Consider the following 20472-nt stretch of genomic DNA (forward strand, 5'->3'; position numbering starts at 1 on the left):
AAAAACAAAAGTGGAATTTTGGGGATTTTTTAAAAATATGTTTTTGTGAGCAGTAGGTTTAGGCAAACCGAATGTTTTAACTGAAGGAAAAACATTTGTCACAATTTTTTTTTCTCTGTGTACTTTACCTCAACTGCTTTAGTATTACAGTGGCTCATTGAAATACACGACCAAAAAAAAAATGTCACGTGGATTTAACTAAGCAAATAGGAATGAGCCTCTTACTGGATAATTTACAGCATAGGCAATTATCTGTCAGCTGACAACTGATGCAATGAGTAGCATCTCATTTCCAAAACAACCATGTCCTGTGGTTGTGCAAAAGATGTTAGTCTGAATAAGAAGGCTCAAGTCATTGGCATCAAGCAGAGAAAACATCTAGGGAGGTTGCACAAACTACTAGAATTGTACAGGAAACTGAAGGGGATTGAACATCTGTGTAGTATAAGAACAACACTAATCAGGATAAATGGAGAAAAAGGCTTAAATAAAAATGAAAGATTGGGCTCTAAGACAATGGAAGTAGGTCATGTGATCTTATGAGTCCAGATGTATCTTTTTCCAGAGTGATGAGCGCATCAGTGTAAGATGAGAGGCAGATGAAGTGAGGATGCCGATGGTCAAGTCCAGGTTCAGCAATATTATAAGATCTGATGTAGGGCTGTACATATTTGTTTGTAAACAAATATTTTAGCAATCGAGTATTCTATCAATTATTCTTACGATTAATCTAGTAATTGGATAAAAAAAGATAAAACATAGGTACATCTAACATAACAGCAGTGTTACTAACGCATATCAACATCAGTCCAATTTTTCACATTTGAGCTTCCCTAACAATAACTTTTTTGTAGTTTAGAAAATTAACTCGTAACAATAATATCTCATGACCATAGATGTATGGTCATGAGCTTTGGGTCATGACCGAAAGAACGAGATCGCGGATACAAGCAGCCGAAATGGGTTTTCTCCGTAGGGTGGCTGGGCTCTCCCTTAGAGATAGGGTGAGAAGCTCAGTCATCCGGGAGGGACTCAGAGTAGAGCCGCTGCTCCTTCACATCGAGAGGAGCCAGTTGAGGTGGCTCGGGCATCTGGTCAGGATGCCTCCTGGACGCCTCCCTGGTGAGGTGTTCCGGGCACGTCCCACTGGGAGGAGGCCCTGGGGAAGACCCAGGACACGCTGGAGGGACTATGTCTCTCGGCTGGCCTGGGAACGCCTCGGGATTCCCCCAGAAGAGCTTGAAGAAGTGGCCGGGGAGAGGGAAGTCTGGACCTCCCTTCTGAAGCTGCTACCCCCGCAACCCGACCTCGGATAAGCGGAAGAAGATGGATGGATGGATGGATGGAATAATATCTCGCTTTCCAAGTTAACCTGAAGAAAAGTTATACAAGAATCTGAAGTTATATTCAATTTAATAATAAAAAGGCAGGCTCACAAATACGCTTATAAAAAATTTCTATGATCCAGCTTTTAGTTTATGTATTCATCTTCAGTCAATTTAGTACATGAACTCTCACCTTGCCCAGACATTTATAGCTCTTGTGTTTATGTTAGCGACGGGATGACACCTTCGTTGGTCACACACAGAAACACATCTACCAGCTATGTACCACCACGATGAGCTCCGCCACACATTTGTTGAGACTGGGATGATATGATATAAATTTTCCGATTCGTCCATAAAGCTACACTTATGTTAATCATCTAATGTGCATCCGCCCGCAGTGTTCAGTCTATCCGCTCACCCTGCAGCGCTCTTCCCCACCACCAGTCAGCAGCTCTGGGAGGAGAACAGACTACCGTACTGCAGGCATCGCGCCAGTCATTTTAAAGATGCTTATTGGTCCCCCGAAAAACGACAAAGACCCAGACATTTTCATCAATCAATAAAATCCTCCCAGGCCGATCATGAAAATTGGACGTTATGCTGCTAACACTTAGCTTTTGTCAACAACTCATGCGGAAGTGAGAGCTCCGCGCAACGCAAGTAATAACCCAGCCCTTAACGCGGTGCATTAAATAATAAAACATAAATTAATGAAGCTTCGAGGCAGATAAATTTTCCTCAAGGAATTTTAATAATTGAGGTACTCAAATCACTCGAGGATTCGTTTCAGCCCTAATCTGATGACTACTGAGGAAACTGAATGACCAGATTATTCCATCTATAGATACTTTGTTCCTTAATGGGACGGACATATTCTAAAATAACAATGCAAGAATTTATTGGGCTCAAACTGGGAGACGTGATGTTCTCTGATGGACCAGCTACCACAGAGTCAGGACTTTAACTCCATGGAGAATCTTTGGGATGTGCTGGAGAAGTCTTTGCTCAGTGGTCAGATTCTCCCATCATTAATGCAAGATGTTGGTGAAAAGGAATGCAACTCTGGATGTAAATAAATCTGACATCGCAGAGGTTTATTAAATTAACACCACAGAAAATGCATTCCATTATCAAAGCTAAACGAGGTCCATTGAAATATTGTTTTCAGTGGCAATATTTTTTGAGTCAGGCAATTAATACATTTAATTTGTTTATTTTTCTCACTCAAATTATTTTTACTTAACTTGAAAATATATGCAAACGCAAACATTCCAAAAAGTAAAACTGTTTTGCAACCTTAGTTACCATTTCAGTTCATCTGTCGTTTTCCATGTGAAACCATATGATAGATTATTCTGCACACAGAGGGAACCTGTGATCGCATTAGCTTTATTGACAGTGAACTGAGGCTTTCAAGCACAGACTGTCTCTGTGATTCAATTCATTGTGTGAAGCAGAGAGAAGAGCAGCGTCCAGTCCTGCTTAGATGAAACCCCTTGAGGTGAATTTCCTGATTAAAGCCCGTCTCCTCCCATCCCCCTCCTGCAGCCCCCTGCAGTTCTGCAAGTCTGTATTGGTAAATCTGTGACAAGCATGCTCACACAAATACATATAAGTTACCTGTACCTGCTCAGTGTTTTTCTGTGTAGAGCATTTGCATAGACTATTATGTAGATTGCAGATATCCTTGTAAGTATTGCATTAGTTATATCTGTACGCAACATACTTGCTGGCATTTATGAAGCCAAAGTTTTGCCTATATAAAAAAAATCAGCTCACCTGTGCGGCTTTGCTTTTTTGATTTTATTTTATTTTTTTGCTTTTCTCAACCTTCAATATTACTTGCATGTTCACTTTTTGTCCTTGTGCCATATTTTCACATTTGGACATTGCCTGCATGAATGCGTACATCTATGCATGTTTCCAGAGGTTATGTCTGAGGTGGCGCGTTGCCATGTGGAAGCTATTCAGACCTGGAGCTGATGTGAACATAGTAGGTAAGACCAGATGGTAGTGGTTAGCCCTTGGCCGCTCTAGGTAACCTGACCTGCTGGGGAGGACCCTTTTGCCTCCCGAGGTCCAGCCGGCACATGTGTTGCGTGAGAGTAAGCCACCCAAAACCCAAGAACAGCCTCTTAACTTCCTGAATGCCTCTTCTCAGAGCTGGGATTGTTTTTTTTAAAGGAAAGATTTAAAACAACAAAGTGAAACAGGATCAGACAGCAGGAGTTCAGAGATGGGATCACTCCCTGGCTTGAACTATTTATGTTTTTAGAAAATGGTTAGCAACAAAAAATAAAGGACACTCACCTAAGTTTGAATGTGCTTCTAATTCTGAAACTTCATGCAAAGACAGATCAGTTAATAAATTAACACAGAAATCTTTCACCACTGACAGCTTGTCAACATTTAAACAAAACATTATTTATGCGTTTTGCAGAAAGGCTATGCATATTTGTGAATTTTTAAAAAAAATTACAGTAAAAGTGAATTGTGTGGTATTCTTAAAACTTCAGTATGCAACTTTTATAAAAAATATTATTTTTACATGATATTATAGTAATCTGTGAAAAAATCAAGCTCCTCCACCTTCTCCCAGTGCTCCCAGTACTAACTGCAGAAATACACGGCTCCCCCTGGCTCTCTGTTACGCTACAGCGTCTTTCTGACAGTACAGTCTGGCGTGAATGCTGCGTGAGGCCTTTCTAGATAAAAAAAAAAAAAAATGAGTCAAATGTAGAGCTGGACAATATGACTGAAAAATGTATCATGATATAAGGGTTTCATATCAGTCGATACTGATAATTATTAATTGGCTTTTTTTTAAACATCTGAAATACTGCCAAACTAGTCACATGACCTTTCCAGTCACTAGTTGAGAAATATGCTGCTATGCATATTACTCAGCAGGTTGTTGCTAGCTTACCAAAGAGTGAGTGAATTAGTTGATTCCACTAAGCTGAGAGGCTGAGCAGGAAAAGCATTTCCTCTGCACCGTATTTGCAGGTGCTAATTGCATGGACAATTGGCATGCAGTTAGCATGCTAATTAGCAGCAGTAAATTAGCATGCATTCTGCGGTTATGCAGAATGCGGTTCAGCATTCTGCGGTTCTACTTCATAGCTTAGTGAAATTACAGAACATTCTATTAGACATATTTTCTATGACATTTCTGTTGCAGTCACACATCTATCGCAATATATATTGTTATTGATTGATTGTCCATCCCAAGTCGATTGAGTTGAAACAACGGGATGTGATATATGATCTTGAAGTTTTAAGGAAGGCCTCCTCATGTTTGAGCCTGTTGTTCTCTGTTGATTATGCAACAATAACAACTTTCTGTCTTTGATCACATTATGGAATCCGTTCTGTTTGTGACTGGAAATACAACTGCTACCTACTGTAGCTGCAAATTGCTCCAATTTGATTTACTTGATGAGTGTATTTAGTCCAGTCTGCTTTGTGAATCTAATGACGATATAAGTCAAATACTTGGAGTAAAAATGTCAGACTTCCCCTGTTTTAAATGTTCTCCCATAACTGTATAGTGTGTTTCACCTGCTGTTTGACCCCTTTAAAGTGAGAAACTTTATCTTACATTTAATTGCATCTCACAAATGTAAAATTTAGTTGGACTCAACAATTACTATTTTGTTTCTTTTTGAATATGATCCACATTTTAAAATAAGTCCATTTTTTTTCTGAGCAGTTTGAAGAAGGGACAGGTAGACGAGCCTTTGTCTGCAGCTGATTTATTATTTTGTAAATCAGGAGCACAGCCCACTGGGAACACAACCAAGCTCCCAAACCACTAACTAATAATAAAACGTGGGAATAGTGGAGTAACAGGAGGGCTGCATTTTAATCATTTTTCTAAAAAAAAAGGAAGGAAGGCGGGGTTAGTGACAACATGCCCTGTCCCTCTTCAGTCTTCTTCTGTTTATCTGATTGATTTTATTAAGATAATCCATTAAAATTAAAGTCTTTTATCAAATAATGACAATAATGATTAAAAATCTGCTCATCTGTCTAATTAAAATCCTTACTATATATAATTACAGAGGATTTTTTGTTGATCCGTGCTCATTCACTTGGTTTTTGAAGATCAGAATTTGAAAAATTTCCAAATCGCAACAATAGTCATCTCTACTTTTCATTATCTACATGTATGCATTAGATGGCATAAATGCCTGATTTAAATTTGCTGTTTTAAGACCTGATTTAAACAGCAAATTTAAATACTGCTAATTATTTTCATTATTTAAATGAAAAGACCATTAAGATGATCTTTTTCTTTTACTGCTTTTACTGTGAAACCTTTTGGTCAAGTATTTTGCCTTTTTTGGTCGATTACATTAGCTGTTTTACTACAATAACTTTTTTAATTCAAACTAGACCTGATTTAAGATGTAAGTAGATTTAATATGAACATTCAGAAAGTTATCAAGAAGAGAAACAACTGTAGAAAACATCAAGCTCATATAGAAGAGACAATTGAAGAAAATAAGGAGGAAGTACCCCATTACAGAAACTCACAGCATTATCTGTTTTTATTAGGCATTATTATTTTCTCGCAGCCATCTATAAAATCTGATAAGTTGAACGTTTTCCTTTTTTAGGATCATTAAGCAGAAATTTGAACTTATACTCTAAACTTTTGCAGCCAATCTTAGACACTAGATGTTAAAATATAAGTTACACACAAAGTGATGGAAAGCAGATAAAAGATTTGTATTTTTTAAAGTATTTTTTCTTTTATTTCCAGTTTATTTAAAGTAATAATGGCGTAAATAATAAGATCCACACAATGAAGACAAATGCTGCATTCTTTTATTAACGCAGTGTTTTATTTCCACCCAGCCTGGCCTCTAGATGGCACTAAGTCATAAGTGAACATGAACTGGACGGCAGCATAATTAAAACGTGAGTGATAAGTTTTTGCTTTAATTAAATGCCCCCTCGAGCCTATAACTCAGCGCGCAGGGTCGGCGTGGATAGAAAATTTATTTTTCAACATCAGGTCCAGTGTCTCTTAAGATCAAGGCAACTCGAGATGCTTCTCAACGTCTGCTCAGTGAGAGGTGAACCTCTGCTTGGCAAATCCATGTCAATGAATAAATGATGGGCCGATGGAAATAACCTGCTCCAGCTATTCTTTTAATTAAAATATAAAAACATAAAAGAGGAGCTGCAACAGAAATGGTCATCTTGCTGAAAAGCTGAAATGTACTCACACACAAAGGACAACAGATATGTTTGATTAATGCTGCGTGAGGATGAGTTAGTCTGGTTTGTCAGGAATGTCACTTCTGCTGATAAGATAGACTGACAGAAATGTCTTGGCTTGCACACATTTTTTCTCAAACCTCCACTCCACCAAATATTCAGCTGCAGTTTTCTGAGAGAACTCGCTGTCCTTTCAGACAGGTGGTAGTCGTGTGTTTACAGCAGCTCTCATGTAGAGGCTTGGAGAATTTGTTTTTAACTGGTTTTGCTGCTAATTACAGATTTGAGTTCCAAAACCCCTGAACTCTCTATTATCAATATTTACTGTTCATACTTGACAACTTTATTGCATTGCTCTTTCTTCTCTGTCCCCGTGCAATATTACATCTTTGAAACAGTCAGGGTTCTTTAATAAGTCTTAACACTTTGTGCCAGATTTAAATATTTCTGTTATTGGTTTAGGGTGTTTCTGTTAAAAGTCTATGATGAATGAAGAGAAACTTTTTATGCAGTTAGTCTATGAACAGGAAAAAAAGCTTTCATTTTGACCAATAATTAAACAAAAGTCTATTTCTGGTAAATCAGCTCAGTAGGACCATTTTATTCAATTTTGCACTAAATGCCTTAAAATGTTTTTTTTATTTTATTTTTTATACATATCAAGATGAGAGTGACAAATCTATATATTTTGTAAAACTGTTTCTCGCAGTGTCTATTATTATACATAAGGATTTTTTTCTTTCCTTTTTTAAAAATAATTTCTAACCAAATTTAATTATATTTTAATTTAGATCTGTTATTTATAAACTGCAGAAAGTTTGAATCGTCTCTACAAACCAATTACACATTGGACTAATCCTAATTCAGTCTCATGTTCAGATTAACTTCTCTTTTACTTTATTTATTTGCTGTTTTTTTCAGTTTAAATAACAAATCAAAAAATCAGTTTTCCTACATCCAACAGAGCAGAACATGGACTGAGAGATAAAAGACAAACATTAAAATGAACTCAGCTGGCACCATGTAGCTTAAAGACTTTTTGATGAAACATTGTTTCTGTTCTTTTTATTTCAGGATAATGTGAAGTAAAAACCTCCACTCTGATTATCCTGCGTTTATTGTATAATTTAGAGTAATATGTTTAAAGTTTGTGTACTTTCCTGTAAATAAGTAAAGAGCTTATTAAACAAAACATGTTTATTTTAAGCATGTTTTTGTGGGGGTTTTGTTCTTAAATATTTTGCAGCTACATTGATTATAAAGTGAAAGTTTTCAAAATTACTATGCCATAGATGATTAAAAACTAAACACCAAACATTCACACAAAAATGCACTCAATCCCTCCCCTCTTGTCCCCCCGCCCCTGAAACCATATGTCATGAGCAGCTCCAGAGTCAGGGGCCCAGGGCCTCAGGGTATCTGCTACAACACTGACTTCTTTTATTGTATTTTTTTAGCTCCTACTGCGAAACAACAATCATTTCTTTGTCACACGTTTTAACCCTTGATTCTGGGAACTGTAACATTCTCATCTGATGATGACTTGTAGCGTTCACGGTTCATTTCATGAAGCTCCTTCTTGTATTCTTCTTATTTTTATAATTTTGCAAAATGTAAACGCTAAATGCTTCTGGCCATGTTGAGTTGAAGAGATGACAACCAGAACAATGAGCAGGGATGAATGCAGGCTGACATTAAAGGTAATAGCCACGTTATTTAGGACTGCAGCGAGGGTGGGAGAAAGTAAGAAGTGCAGTCATCATATATGACTCACCTAATCACATCTGCTACTTCTCAGGCCTAAATTTTCTGACCTTTTTACCTCAAAATCTTTCAAAAAACATGTACAATATGACATATTATAGTGCCATGTTCTGCTATGAGGCGGTAAATAGGTGGTGCAATGTAAAATTGCTCAGCAAAATTTAGAATTAATCTATGTACTGAAAAAAATCTTAATTGCTTTTTAGCCTCTTTTACAGAACTTTTGACATTTTGCGCTATGTGCACATTTATCTATTTTATTATCTTTATAGGTTTTTGTAAGATCTGATTAAATTTTAAGATCTGAAAATAACACATTTCTAAGTTTGGTCAAAAGAAGTAAACAATTTAAATTAATCCCAGCTGTTCTGTGACGGCCTCAAAAGTTTGGTAGAGAAGTTTAGAGGACTAACATCACAATGACCAAGAAACACAGCAGACAGATCAGGGAGAAGATTGTGGTGAATTTTAAGACAGTTTTAAGGTATCAATCAGTATTTTACCTTTTGGTCATCTCAAGGAACAATATCGGGCTAATTGTCCAAATTGAAAAGAATATGGCACAACAAACCTGCCAAGATGGGCATCCTCCTACTGACAGGACAACATTAGTCAAAGAAGCAGCCCAAAATCCCATTTTAACTGGAAGATTCACAATAAAGGTGGGAGAATTTGTCAACTCCACAACTCTTAGTCCTGGACTCCAAAATCTGGTTTTAATGCAAGACTGTCGAGAAGAAACCAGTTGTTAAAGAAAAGCCATAAAATGTCAAATGTAAAGTGTGCCAAAAGCCACAGGAAATCAGTGGAAGAAGGTGTTATGGCCAGGCAAGGAAAGGCAGTTTTATTTGTGTCGCACATTTTCTGCAACTTAATGTGCCACAGACTGCACTTTACGATGTTCCAGTTGTTATTAATCAAAGGCAGCTCTAAACAAATGGGTTTGTAGTCTTGATTTAAAGGAACTCAGTGTTTTAGCGTTTTTGCAGTTTTCTAGAAGTTTGTTCCAGATTAGAGGAGCATAAAAACCGAATGCTGCTTTTTCCTGTTTGGTTCTTATTCTGGAGATGCAGAGTAGAATTAGAACCAGAAGGCCTGAGTGGTTGGAAGGTTGATACGAAGACAATTCAGTGATTTGTAAACTAGCAAAAGTATTTTAAAGTCTATTCTCTAAGCTACAGAGAACGACTGAAGAGACTTTAGAACTGGGGTGATGTGCTCTATTTTCTTGGTTTTACTGAGAACATGCACAGCAACATTTACGGATTATTTTTCAGTGGTGGTTTGATAACTGCTGTCTTTATTACCTAGGGAAAAACACCTGATAAGAAGGATGAGTTTACTATTTGAATCAAGTTGGACGCTATAATATCAAGACAGCAGGATTAAGAGCTTAATTGATGTATAGATTCTTCAAAGTGTTTCTAATCCTAAAGGAAAACCTGTTAATGGCTGCAAAGACTTCAGAATGAGGTGGAGGTTCACCTTTCAGGAGGACAACAGTCAAAGCTACAATTAAATGGTTTTGTGGCTTTTAGATCAAAGCATATTTGTTAGAAAGGTCCTGTCAAAATCTAGAACTAAATCCAATTTAAAATCTACTGCAAGACTTTAAAACTGACAGGTAAAATTGGTAAAATATTTGAACCTCTGGGTGTGTATTTCCCAGAAGACTTATTATAACTGGTATTACAGTGAAACTGGGTTCTACAATGTTTACCTACATCACTAACCCCTACTTTGAGGTTTCTTTCCGATGTTGTTGGAGCTCTGGCGTGAATGAAAAGGAAAGAAAAAAGTGAGAAGGTTCAGGTACTTATCTAGGATAATTAAAATTTTTGGCCATCTCCAACTGGAAAAAAACATGAGGGAAAACTTACTGGAGGCACTGTTTATCCCAAATTTCCCAATGAATTTTTCTGGATGCCCACAAAAGGACATAGGGTGGGAGCTGGGATATTTGAGTTTCTCTCCTGTACCTGCTACTGCCGTTGCTCAGCCTCACATAAACAGACATAAACGAACCAGATAATTGGTGACCCTGCAAAGCTTCGCTGCATGCACCCAAATTTTAGGAGTGGTTTGTTTTAACGTCTGTGGTTGACCTTTTCAATGAACAGGTATCTTCTGTATCCCACTTGCACGTTATAGAATAAACACATAGAATAATGTACATTTAGTTTTATAAACTTCACAACTAAATATGTAATAACTTCAAGCAAGTTTACTTTATGAAAGCTATAGCTGCAAATTTCAATTCCTGATTTAAATCCAAATAGAAACTTCTCATTATCTTGGTAACAAATTAACTTTAAAAGGATACATTGTGAAGGATCTTTATTTACAGCTAAAATCTGACAGTCCAGTGGACTTAATGTGCATAAACATTATGAACTTTATTTTTCTTGAACTTATTGAATTGGCTAATCTGGTTACTATTTCTGTTGCAATACTAAAACTGCCAAAACGTGACGCTCTCCAGTGTCACTTGTTTGACTACTACTTACATTTTTTAATATTTCTACTGCGGTTGTTTTTGCATGTTCCTTCCGTGAACTTTTATGAATGTGAAGATGTTTCTAATTTCCAAGTGTCAGAAGGTTCAACAATGTCAGAGTGGGCAGATATGTCAGGCTAGCAGTCAAATCGAGGTTGTTGGGGGTGGGAGGGTGCATTTGTGCGTGCATGTGGTTTTTACGACACACTGGAGGAACGATGTGACCGAACAGAGAGTTTCCATAGAAGCAACAGGATCCAACCAAGATAAGCCTCTTGGGACGCAGGCAGTCATCTCTCTTAGGGTGGATTATTCACACACTTCTCCCTACGCCTACTGTACACACATCTGTCCATCTGACGTGATTTCTGTCTTCTTGCCTGTTTTCTGTTGTTGACTTTCCAGGATGCTGCCTCATATAAAGCAACTGGTCCAAAATGATCAGCGTTTTGGATTTTCATCTAAGCCTACAGTTTTTGCACAAACATAGTCTGCTCAGTCCAGTCCTGCAACACATCTGGTTTTCATTTACTTCCTGGGTTTTCAGAAAAATAAGGGTTGCTGGTGGGGTCAGAAATATATTTTTTTTCTGCATTTACTGTGTTTAAAAATTAATTTAGAGACTTAGAAAGTTGAGAGATTACCAGCATCAAATTAGGAGAGCTTTTGAACAGTGTTGCTTAACGTGAGACACAGTTGAAAAGAAAAATAAAATCATCTGTAGAGTCGGAAGTTGACATTTTTGTGTAATTATCAATATCCTAAAAGGACAATTGCACCTCAAACTCTCTCTACAATTTCTCTACAATTGCCCTAAAACCTTTCTGTTTGTGTTGCACAAAAAATTAAAATGAGGCACACTGAAATAAATTAAGAAACAAGTGACATGAACTTCAGACTGGATTTAAACAAAAACCAAATATTTAAGAAAAAAAAAGATTTCCAAATGGGACAGGCTGTACATTTTACTGGACCTTTCGAAAGCATTTTTGTCTGTCAAACTTTTTCACATTTTGTCAGATTGCAACAACTAAATTCAATGGGTTAGGGTTTATTGGTCCTGGGTTAAGAAACCCTGTGATGAAATGGTTCTTGTTCAGTAGAAAAGTGGATTGTTTAAGATATTTTGAAACAAGCATCTTGTTGTCTTAGGTTCTGCAAAACTGAAGAAATCTACTTTTTGGCAGTGCTGCAAAATCTGTACAACACGTGATACGGAATCAAAATAAATGGTTTTGTGTAATATTTAAAGAGCACTACTAATGGGGAAATTTTTCTGCCATAATTCGAGAGCACACATTTTCAGTCTGAAAGCAGGATTTCATGTCTTTTTTTCTCAAAACCTTTAATACTTTTGCTTACATTTTTATTTTGAAAGCAGGGCATCATGTCTTTCTTCTCAAAACTTGTAATACTTAGTAGTACTCAAAACTTCTCGCACTCAGGAGTAGAGACTGCTCGGTCTCTCTGCTCGCTTACCAAACATTTTCTGCTTGCTTCTGGAACAAAAATGCACCGTCGCCTGGCAACCTGGGTGAACAAACTCCAGAAGGCTGTTAGCGATTACTAGCACACTGCTAGCGGATGTTTAGTGTAACAACGAGCAGAAAGCTGAGACCATTGTTTCTCCCTACATCCAGTGGGTGGCTCAGGTTGTTACAATTGATAATAGACACACAGGCACCTCCGCTACAAGAAAACAAACACACCCAGTACAACACTTTCATTCTATTGGCTGAAAGGTTGCCAGGCGACGATGCCAAATGGCGGTTTCAAAACAGAGATTATTTCGTAAGCAAGCAGAGAGTTCTGCAAGAGCACGAGGAGAAAGGTAAAGTCCTGCTTTCAAAATGAAAACGTAAGCAAAAGTGTTAAAAGTTTTGAGAACAAAAGACATGTAATCCTGCTTTCAGACTGAAAATGTGTGCTCTCAAATTATGGCAGAAAAATTCCCTCATATACTCACTGTAACAGCATTTTAATTTTCTACATCTATTTTTGTTTTACATTTAAATCCAAGAATCTTAACATGTAAGGAACAATTTGAAATGTCCCAATTTCCAGTAAATATGTGATTCTGATTCAAAATAAGAGGCTTGTCATCAATAATAAATGCAGTAGTATCTGACTTTTCAAAATCTTTTAAAACATAGAAAAAGTTTTTTTTGAAAAAGAAAACTTGTAGTGTAATTATTTAATAGTCAACAAATAAGAAATTATTGATTATATATTTAGTCACAGATGCTAAACTTCAGCTGTTTTAGACTCTTGTCTTTTTGAGCACAGCCATTTTCCCTCTTTATGTTTTTTAAATGAGGCCTTTCTTTGAATCGTTTCAGAGCAGCCTTCATTCTTCATTACCCATGTTAATTTATGCAACAGAATATCCAGCTAATAAAATTTTTGAATATATAAGTGTGTCCTGGGCTGCGGTAATGAGATACACCAATAATAATATGCAAATTCTGCAAATTATTAAGTAAGGCATGACTGAGGACTTAGTAGGTTGTGTGTTTATCTCAAAAAAGAAGAAAAGGCATCAATTTTTCAGAGTGCATCTTCTGCCCTGTCCAATAATAGATTTAATCAAACATCAAAATCAATAATTCAAGTGCTGTAGTGCTGATAGGTGCATGTTTGGGGTACAAGGAAGTCACATGTGTCATTTACCAGATCCAAACACAATCTTGTGGTGTGTTTTGTTGAATCAGTTTTTACCAAAACTCATAATTGATCTAAACCCAATACAGTTCATTAACTTCTCACTTGGATGTTTTGCTAAGTGTATATTTTAGTTGCTCAGACTTTATCATGAGCTGTTAGGGGACATCAGCTCTAGTTTCTTAGCTCTGTGTGTAGTTTACAGAGATCTCGGAAAAAGAAAATCATTTTACAACAAATATATGTATATATATATATATATTTTCTCTTCCTCTCTCTTCTTCTCCATTTCCCTGCCTCATTTGCAATGATTATGTTATCAGGCCAGCCAGGCAAAAGGGTGGAGCAACCATAATTTCAGAGCGGGATTAGGCAGAAATAACGAGGTCACCAAGTTACAGTTGCCATGGCAACGAAACATCCAAGAACACAGGATGCCATTGCTTGACAAAAAAATGGTAGAAACAAGGCCCAGGATTTTTCTTCTGTATCTATCTCAGCTTCTGTCTTCATTTTCTTCCCTCTATCTTTCTGTCTGTCGTGTTCATCCTCTCCTCCCTGCATCTTTCTTTTTTTTAGGCTTTAGGGAACAGAGGGGAGCAGTTCACTTCCACCCTCTCTTGTTTTCTGAACCCTTTTATTTCTGAGCATATACAGAATAATAAATACATTGTTGAGCATATTTGCATTTTTCTGTCATTCATATTTGTAAGAAGTCTGTTTCCTCACATTTTAGCATGACTGTGCCAGATCTCTAAACCTCACCTAGACCACGTACTATTACTCCTCACTTCTTTAAAAAGAAACTAAGTTCTGGAAGGTTGTCTGGGAAAGTGGAGAAATGAGAGGGAGCAACTTTTAACATGACAAATGTATTTGTTGATCTGTCCAAAACATCAATTCTGGACAAAGATTGAGAGAAGCTTTAGACTTTAATTCAAACCGATACCCATCCCTATGTCACCCCTGGCTCCTGGTAAATCTCATGCCTAGGAAACCAGCTCAACACCTGGAAATAGCGCCCGGCACAGAGCTGTAATTCTGAAGCACTATTGATCGTCTTTGGGATGATGCCGATTACACAAAGCCTGGAAGAAAAAAGGCATTGTGGGAGACAGTAGATGATACAGAGATGGTGGCTGAGCCTGCGAAGGTAAACACCAGGGGTAAATTAAGCAGTGAACTGTGCTGCCTGTGTGTTGATCGTTAGAAAGTCTGCAGGATAATGAAGGTAAACCTCAGTGGACGACCACAGCTCTTACAAAAGGTGCTGAGGACAGCCTGAATGCAAAGAATCAGCAGGAATTTAATATGTTTAACCTTCCTACTTTACCTCCTATGGGGTTGTTGTGTATCAGAATTGATAAGGAAGTTATTTATTGTTGAAGAAACTACTATTTGTTCAAATATTGACCAGTAAAAGATTTGACCATTTTTTATTCTTGGTTTTGGCACATCTGTCATATTACAATCTTCCCTTTCACACTGACAGTGCCTTAAAAAAGTAACTCATTCGTAGTTTAGCTACAAATGTCTTGGCTGATGTTTGATCTCCAATTTCGTTGTAAAGCTTTGATCTATAGATGCAAAGTTCAGCAGATTCTGATTTCCAAACTGTGATAATCAGATGTTTACTGGCTGATACTAGTTTCAGGTTTCTTTGGAGGTGAGAACTGCTGAAGGAATGAATCATCGACTGTTTGTCAGAGGTAATAATTCTGAGACCAACCAAAAATTAGGAAATTGCAAGATCCTACCAGCGGTGTAACAGGCAACATATTTCTACCGTAAATATCCATTACAGCTATTTGTTCGGTACGCACAATACACCAAACAAAGGCAGCGGTGTTTTATAGCTGAATACATGCAGATTGTTGATGTGTGGAAGTAAGTGTGTAATGCAACGCTCTGTAGCACAACTTTAAAAATTAACACTAAAACAGAACAGAGGAAACTCCCAGCCATCCCTGAACTCTGCTGTTTGGGAACATTAAGGTTTCTCATGCAGCTGCAGTGAAAATGAATTGGACTGAGCTAAAACTTTGTCAGCGAACATATTTTCCAACTGCAATAATGTACAGTATGTTGCTCACTCTGCACTTAACTGAATTACTCACCTGAAATAACATCAAACTGAACGGAGAAAAATAAACGAAAGTCTAAATCCAGCTGTCTTGGTTTGATTCATTTAAGAAAAAAATTAAGAAAGTAAAAATCAGATTTTTCAATATTTGAAATGCTAATCACTAAACTGGCAATAACAATTGATCCCCATTTTAAATCCTCAAGTCAAATCTGATTTTCAGTCTATTATTGTTTCTGTCTGACTCCAACTTAAAAATCAGTTTTGTAAACTGCTGACGTTAAGAAAGTTGCAATACTTTAGCAATGTAGAGGCTCTCTTTGTTGCCTCCAGTTGGGTCAAAACGCTGCAGCAAGATTCATTGCTGGGACTAAAAGGCATACAAACAGTTCCCCCTGGCTTCTCTGGCTCTCTGTTAGATTCTTTATTGATTTAAAATTCTTCCTTCTCACCTTTAAAACCTTAAATGACTTGGCCCCTAAATATTTCACGGACTCATTGATGTGAAATCTACCCTCCTGACCGCTGGGATCTCAGCTAACTGTTCCCAGGTGGTGACAAATGGAGACTGAGCATTCTTCATGTGAGCCCACATTTTATAGAAGCCTCTGCAGATGTAGCTTAGGCACATCAAATCTGTGTCTGCCTTCAAAACCATCCTGTAAACTGTCCTGTTTATGAAGAACTTGGGACATTTTTTTAATGCCACTGTGAACATCGAACTGAACTTACATTATTCATTACTATTATATCTTCTCTAACTTTGTTATAAAGAAGTGTTGCACAACTACAATCTTTTGGAAAAATCCCCTTTTCAGTTATCTTCACTACAGAAAGTTAACATGTCAATGTTTGTCATTTTTCCACCTATATTTATATAAAACAAATCATCTTAGTTGCACTTAAACAAAAAAATCTATCTATTTTTTTCTCAAATACCAAAAATATGCTTTTTACTTACATGAACAGTTTATTTAAAGTCAACATTAAAGTCAGCATCTATAAGACCAGGACCTAGAATTTCATTCATGCCTTTGTATTGCCTTGTTGCTGAAAATGTGCTATATAAATAAAATTACCTTACCTTACCTTGACTTTATTTCTTAATTCTCAGACAGACCTTTGGTATGTTTTGGGTCAGTGTCATGTGGCAGCATCCAATTCTGCTTTAGCTTAAATATTTTTACAGATAGGCTCCAACCCTTCATCTTGCACCATCTGAAAAGCAGTAGAACGATGCTTCCACCTGCATGATACATGTTTCCATGGAGTATTTGTATTTGCTTTATGGCAAGCATGCAAACCATTCATTTTTACACCCAGCTAAACAAAATCAATTAGAAAACATGCACTTTATCTTATCTTTGTCTCTGGCCAGATTTAGTCTGACTTTAATGTTTTCCAAGTTAGGAAAAAAAACATTTTGCTCATCTTTTTAAGATGAGCAAAATCTCGTCTTAAATTTTGCTTAAGATGAGATTTAAGCAAAATTTAATAGTCGCATTACTAATAGAGAGTAAGAAGAAAGGAAATATGGAGGAGAGAGAAGGGGAAAACGTAGCAAACAACCTGAGTTCTGGAATCAAACCCAGGACAGCAGACTCTCCTTATGGTGCGCCTGCTTTACCAACTGAACCTCCTGGCCTCTATTTTTGCTAATCTAACATGAGTTGCCTGTACCCGTTTTGCAGAGGTCAACAGTAGACATAGTGTGCTACAGGTCCTGTGGTGACATTTGATGGCATTTGGAGAACTCTTTTACCAAAGTTAAGGTCCTTTCAGGTTGAACTTGCTTGGACAGCAAGACCTGGGCACCTTGACAACTCTTTTGAATGTTTTCCAATACAGTGAAATGGTTGATTTTAGGTTCTTTGGGACCTTTTTAATTCCCTCACCAGACTTATAGAGTACTTTCCAAATGATCAAAATTACTGTAAGTGTGGCACAGACAGTGATAAGTCTAAGACTTAAATTTGCATCATTTAGGATGTGAAAATTAAGATTTAAGACATATCTTAGACTCTCACTCTGTGACTTGACTCCCATAAACAATCTTTATTACATATAATCAGAGTGAAAGGAAGACGCTCAATAAACTGTAGACCTTACAGAGATACTTTTGTTTTGTGTTTTTTTTTTGTCAAGTTCTTAACGATCTGTTCATCTTCTGCCATCTTATTCTCTCGCTTTAATGAAAGTGTTATTAAAAACAAATCCACTTCTGGTTTTTCAAAATAATATCGCTTGCCGTCTTTTTTTATTACAATTATATTCTGGTATCTGCAATATTCTTTGTTTCTGTGTGAGGAAATGAAAGACTTCTAAACTCAAACTAAAGCACTAAAATGTGGACAATATAAAGTTTTGTTGAATGTTTTCATTTCTACATAAACGGATATTTTGATTTCTAAGGATTCAAATATTACAAATGATCAGTCTCACAATATTATAAAACAAGTATTTTTACTTGTTGAAGTATAATTAGATGTTTATAAGGTAAATTAATTGTTAAAAGCACATTATTTAACTTAATCACTTTCATCCTGCAGCATAGGCTAACAATATGGCATGCGTCTGATGGGAAAATGATTATTTAAGCAATCAAAGACTTGACTAGGACTTGAAAAAGACTATGGCAGTAAGTATGACACTAACAGATTCATAAAGTCTTAAAAATATGTTTTCTAAACCCTGAACGATTCTGGAAAACTAAAAATATGTTATTTTTTTCCTCAATGTTTTAGCAAATGATTTTTAATATCAGACAAAGATGACCTGAGTAAATAATTTGTTGCCCTACTTGTTAGGCTTGAGAGATAGACAGTCTGACAAGGCAAATATACACATACCCAAGGCAGATCATGGTTGATTGGGTTGAAATACCTTAGTGTACATTATTTTTTAAATGATTTAATGTGTTTGCATTTGCACTTGGTTGCCAGATTGTTAGACAATGCAATAAAATATTATGAAGTATAAAACAAATGAATAAAAAGTAATTATGTAATGTCAATTCCTCTAGAAGACTGTAGTTGTTCTGCAGGACAACCAGCCACAAAATGGAATAAAGCAAGCAAATCTCACACACTGCTTCATTACCAATACCACAAAAAATGACTGTAGTGCTACAAATTAATGTTCAAGTGCTTTAAACACCTTTGAAAAATGAATCATAAAATTTCCAAGGAATGACCTTGGATATCTGAAGCCAAACCGCCCTGAGCTGCAGTGTGTTGGTGCAGTGAGGGCAGCAGGACCTCCACAGATCATCACAACTGCTTTATGCCATCAAAAACAGACTCCTAAAACACTTTATACATCCAACACTGAAGCTTTACTTAACAAACTTTTACTCTTTTTTACACTTGCTATTTTAATATTGAATCTTGAAACTAAATTGAGCAGCTTTTTCAAACAAGACATGCATGTATTTAATTAGAATTATGGTCTGTTTTGTAAAAATAATAGAAAAAAAACATTCATTGTGTTTGGTTTCTAGAATATTCTCTCTGCTGCACATCAGGTAGCACAGAGAGAGAGCGAGAGAGATGGGCTGTGCATGTATGGGGTGGGTGTGTGTGTGTGTGTGCGTGCGTATATGTATGTGTGCTTTGTAAGCATGTGTATTTGTGCGTATGTGTGTCCGTGAGCTGGTGTGTGTAACTGCAGGCGCATGTGTGTAAGACTGCTGCCATGCCTACGAGATGGGGGATGGTAGCAGCACAGCCAGCTATTTTTCTTTCTTTCTCTCCTGAACATCAAGTTTGGTCTTCTATCAGCCTCGCCCTCTCCGCAAAACAGTAGCTGGAAAAAAAAGAAACAATATGGACATAGATTGATAAACTAAAATATATTATCCACATAATTATTGACTGATCTCGGTGGTACCGATGTTTATTGATCACTACAACTTGCCAAAATATGCAGAGTGAAATATTGACCCAAAGGTGAAGATGCTAATACTAGTGGAGATGGTGCACTATACTGAAACATGGATAAACACGAATTGATAAAGACGTTAAAGATGCATCTACTGTGTTTCTTCTGAAACCAGATATTCATAGAAGTTTCATTCCTTTAAACAGAATCCACATTTTCATATAAAATACTTCTTGGAGGTTTTTACATAGGAGTCTCATTAGGTTTGTGTCAGAAACAATCTGGACATTATGTGTTGCAGCCATATAATGTGGTGAAATGTGTCTGGGGAAAAGTAACAAGCTTCTCCTCCTCTGCCGATATATGTTGTTAAGAAGTTGTGCTCATTTTATACTGATTTGTCTGACCAACCTGTCTAGTTGCCCAGGTAACAAGTTCCACAATATGTCCCTATATAAGAGTCAGAGATCTGTTCATTCAGAGAAGAGTAAAGAATCAACCTCTGGCTTTCAGAGATTTATATTCTCCTGATACCTAAACCCAACCTGTAATTTTTGCTAAATATTAAGAGAACAAATTAGCACTGGAAGTGGGTATTCCTGAGGCCAACAGGCCTTAAGCCCATTCACCCGAACTTCATTTGAACTCATTAATGGAAACTTTCTTAACTCAGGAAAGAACATCATAGTAGTAGTGCTGAAGTTATTATTCTCCATCACAGTTACCAAGAGGTTCATCTTGGACCTTGAGAACTTAGCTGCTGCTTCAAAATCTTACTTTTTTATTGATTATATCAGAACTTTTTCACGAGTAGAAAGCTGTTTACTTCTTAACAAAAGCTGCTAAAAATGATAACGCATGGAGGTTTTTGGGTGCTGGTCATTTCGCCTTTGGTGTTTTGAACCTTTGCAGTTTTGATAATTGCCCAACTTTTCCTTCAATTCATAACTGTTGTTTTATACGTTCTTTAGCAATCCATGATTTAAAGAAGTTTGCTATATTCCCATCACTGTCTACTTTAAGTAAATATG

Source organism: Xiphophorus hellerii, chromosome 23 (genome assembly GCF_003331165.1).
Source record: "Xiphophorus hellerii strain 12219 chromosome 23, Xiphophorus_hellerii-4.1, whole genome shotgun sequence".
Classification (NCBI taxonomy): Eukaryota; Metazoa; Chordata; class Actinopteri; order Cyprinodontiformes; family Poeciliidae; genus Xiphophorus; species Xiphophorus hellerii.